This window comes from Metopolophium dirhodum, chromosome 1, assembly GCF_019925205.1.
Source record: "Metopolophium dirhodum isolate CAU chromosome 1, ASM1992520v1, whole genome shotgun sequence".
In the NCBI taxonomy this organism is placed as follows: domain Eukaryota; kingdom Metazoa; phylum Arthropoda; class Insecta; order Hemiptera; family Aphididae; genus Metopolophium; species Metopolophium dirhodum.
In genome coordinates this window covers 77761566-77766482 of record NC_083560.1, presented here as the reverse complement: position 1 = coordinate 77766482, position 4917 = coordinate 77761566, and positions in this window count along the sequence as shown.

Genomic DNA, 4917 nt, shown 5'->3' with positions numbered 1-4917 from the left:
AATTGTTTCAAAAATAAAAATAAAATACATTTTTTACTTTTACCACAAAAAGTAATTTAATTAAAAAATAAAATATTTATAATCCTTGTCTCCGTGAGTCTAACAAAATAAATAGATTTATGATAAATGTATTATCTTAGGAGATATCGCAATGGACAAATCTTCGCGGGACATCCTGTATATGCAATTCTGTTTCTTCAGGTTTATAATTTATATATGTAGTAGGGAGAAAATACGCGGTAGAGGAAGGTAGTGATTTTAGGTGAAATGAGTAAAATATACTGTTTAATATATTATATTAAACACGATGTAATAATATGATACGTAGTGTACAATAAATACGCGGGGTTGATGACCTGCTTCAACGGGCAAAAGGACGCGTCTGGTGAGACCGGTTGTCTGTGTCCTTCGGAGAAATGACGGTTCAATAACCCCCCGCTACGACGTTGGTGCTTGAAAGTGTGTTGTATTAGTTTATTTGTATTAATAAGAGGGTTTGTGGGTATGAATGGATGTGTGTGTGTGTGTGTGTGTGTTTACGTATTTGGAAATCGTGTAAAATTACGTTATTGTATTGCTCGTTTATCCTGCTGTGTTATACCTACCTAACGATATTAATTATATTATCTACGTTATTATAATATAATATGTCAAATCACTTACCTCGTGCGTCGGTTGTGATGATTGCCTTCTGCGTTTGGATTGTATTTCTTCGGGGTGGTGTTCGACGGTCGATATCACTTTGACTTATGTATGCTAGGTATATACCGCGTGATTCCAATTAATAATTTATACCAATGAGCTAAGATGATTTTCTTTTAATTTATATCTCGTTTGATGATATTTATATAATTCGAATATTACCTACTCATGTAGTCATATTATAGTTTCTACAGTACATTCCTTAAGTTTATTTGTAAATCGCAGTGTAATGTGATTATTATTTAATTACCTTAATTGTGGAAGTTAAGCCTAGTTTTATTTTAAATCCATTAAGTCCGACGTCACCATATAGGTAGAACTTTTTGCGGACATTGATAACGACCCGAATACATCCTATGTCTTAGTTAACAATAGACAATTAGCCTATTAGGTAGGTACCTAAATAATAATAAAATATAATAACCTATAATAATACCCCTGTATCCGCCATGGCGCCAGTAGTAGCCTTCTGCGATGACATTGAATTGAGTCCATGCTATTTTTATGTATTTGAATTGAGTCCAGGGTATTATTTTAATATCTTTGAATTGAGTCCGTATAGATAAAATGTCATTACTACCTGTTAAGCCGGTGACCTTGAATCTTGCACATCATATTATACCGGATACGCAACGATAACGGATAGTCATCAACGGGGCCCGGTGGTACTTGTTCAAAATCAATCAGTCGTACCGAATACTTCGTGAACACTCAATTAGTTAATGATGTTGCATAGTTTCCCCCCAAAGTTTGGAGTGATTTTTCAGTAACCACTAATCGGACCACTAACAGTTGTGAAAGTTTTCATGCAAAATTAAATGCCTTTTTTCATTCGGGACATTCAAATATTTTTATTCTTGTGGACACTCTTCGGGGAATACAGCCCGACATATATATGTTAAGGTGAATGTTGACATTCACTGCTGTTTTTGGTGAATGTCAACATTTTGAATGGATATTAAAAATTTGCCAACAGTCACCGGTGAATCTTAACATTCGCAACGATTATCGGTGAGTTTTGACATTCACAATTGAGTTTTGGTGAATGTTAGACATTTTTAGTTAAAATTGGAGTATAGACGTTATCGTGTCATACGTTCAGATAGTAAATGTTTATAGATATGATATTGTTCACACAATATTTAATCGAACGGTGTTTAATGATCTATATAATATTATCATAGACATTTAGGCATTTAACATTACGGTATGTCTCTGTCTGCCTGTATCCACTACCTATCTCTCTCTCTCACACACACCAAGCTTTTGCTTAATCGCATAATTGGCGATACGTCAGTCATCGTACCTAATTTACTAGTGATGAAAAATACGTTTATATCGACCAGTGTCGACGTATTTCATTTACCTTGCTTACACGAACGAAAAGGAAGACTGTTGTGACTGATTGAATTTGTGATACGTTCAAGTTACCTACTAATTGTTCACGTGTATAATGGAGAACATACAAGAAGTTTTTTACGAAAAATTTAACGCTATATTCAGTACAAAAAGAGAAGACAACAATTTTTATTTGAGTACTGAAAAATATAACAAATGTGTTGAAGACGTTCTCAAGTTTAAGGGGAAAGTCTAACCTAACTTATGGTTAATTAATTTGTAAAAATTATTTTATCACTAGGTATTCATCTTTTTTTACAACATGTTAACATTCACCAAAAACAGATGGTGCATGTCAACATTCACCAGTGACTGTCTACATCTAAGAAGAAATTGACATTCACCAGAAATGTCGGTGAATGTGACATTCACCAAATGTCGTCATTCACCTTAACATATACAAAACTAAGAAGCAAAACAAAGAGACCATGTAAAAAAACATTAGAAAAAGAAAATTTTTTACGGGAGCAGACATACAATTACATAAATAAGCAAATTGGCAGATTAGTCTTATTAAAATCTGTATCATTTAAATTTTTACCAACAACTATTTAATTATTAACATTATTATATTACACATAATTATTATTATTTTGAATTGACTCTTTATACTTATTATTTATTATATGATTAAAAAGAAAACAGTGTACTTATACAATCGTATATAATAATAATTTTTTTAAATTTTTTTTTAGTTGACTCTTTGTACGTATTATTATTATGATTTAAAAAATACAATCACACACATCTTTTTTCACAACTCAGCCAACCTCCATCATTCTGGGTGATGCTAATAGGCTGAAGGGACTCAACTCGGACAACCTAAAAAGATTGGTCGGACTCAACTCCGATAACCCAAAAGTATTTGCGGGACTCAATTCAATATTTGGGACTCAATTCAATGTTACCCGCCTTCTGCATACCCTGAAAAAGACGCCTGCACACGCCTATGATTTTACTACAAAAAAATTTGAAAATAAAATAATCAATATTAGAACTTTACTGAATACTCAGGTATATTAGTAACAGAACCTAATCTAAAAGATATACTTTTTATATTTTTCTCACATTTTTCTAACATTTTACAAAATATATTATATAAATTATATATTAATTACAATTGTTTTTCGTTAGCTCGGTATGCTAACAGGTTATTTCAGATAGGTACACATAAAGCTTATTTGCCGTTACTATTTATTATTTCGTTCGTGATTATCGTATCCTTCGCCTGTAAAAATGTAAGTATTTTTTTATTTTATTTTTTTGCTTTATTCATAAATTACTTAAGAATTACATATAATCCGAATTTTAAATGTCAAATTATTTTTCACCTAGTCCTCCAATGTTTGAGGGGTACCTTTGGAAGATTCCAGCTCTGATTTTTTTTGCCTGATATATCGTCATGGAAAGAATATTATTTTATTATTTTTTTTTAATATTATAATTAAATTATTTATAAAATTGTATAATCTGTTTTTAGTTGCCTAATAGTCCACCACCAAGGCCCATTACACCAAGGTTTGGCGGAGATGTAGAATTCCCAATAGATTTTGACGTCCGTATGGTCAACGGTTCGAGTTTCCACAAGAGACCTCCACTGTGAGAAGTCCCCGAGAAATCCCCCTTCAGATATTTTGAAATGGTAAGTTTTAAATAAAATAGTATTATTACTTAGACTCAATATAAAATAAAATAATTATAATTTAGACTCAATACGGATATAGTGGGTACTTTACCTATCAAGGCTCGCAGATGGATAATAATAATTAGCATAGAGCATTTTCACCAGTACTTCCCCCTACAACACTTTCTCCGTCACGGCTATCACAGATGAGTGAATGGTTTTGAGCTTGTCTCTAGTCTAGCCTCTTTATCTGGAACCAGCTTCACCTGGTATGTTTCCGCCTACTACGCCTAGTGCATACGTACTGAATGTGATGAACGGCCTATTTCCAGACATCGATTCATAGTCCTCAGTTTCACCAAGTATGTTAGACCTACCACGACCAAGCGAACCTTCTGATTATAACATACTATTTTTCGGGGAAATTATGAATACAATGCAAAGTTCTATGACCCGCTATCTGGTTGGGGAGATGACGGCTACAGTGACGTTCTGGTCCAGCATATGATGGAATATGAGGAAAATGGTACGAAGACGGCACTGATGACGTTTTGAATCGTCATAATATTGACGCATATGAAGGTTATGGGGGTGTGATACGCTAAAACTATAATAATATTTTATATTATATTTTTTAAATAAATATATTTTTATTTTTAAATCTCATCTGCTATAATTTATATTTGGAAGTGTATTAGGTACGCTAAAACTAATATTTAATTTTTTAATTTTTAAATAAATATATTTTTATTATTAAATCTCGTCTACTATAATTTATATTTTTATACTATATTAATATTTATAGATATATTGTACTTTAAACAAGTGATACGCATGCGTGGATAAAATATTTTTTGGTGGCGTATGCGCTGATAAAATATATGTCTTGACAACATGTCGAGTCGTGTCGATGAGGTAAGGGTGGTGGGTAGACATCGTACACGTATCGGGAGAGGGAGGCGGATAAGGGTATAGAAGCCCCCTTTATGGGCATACGTAAACTGCGCCCAAATGACTTTTTTTTTTGTAAGCTCCGCCCAAATCATTATTTTTTTTATAAAGGTATAATGTAAGCTGGGCCCCGTTTGTAAATTATACAAACTTTTAACTAATTAAAGTAAATCTATGATTGTGTACTTTTTCGATCAAAATGTATAAAAATACCAATACGTTATGGAATAACTATTGCGGTA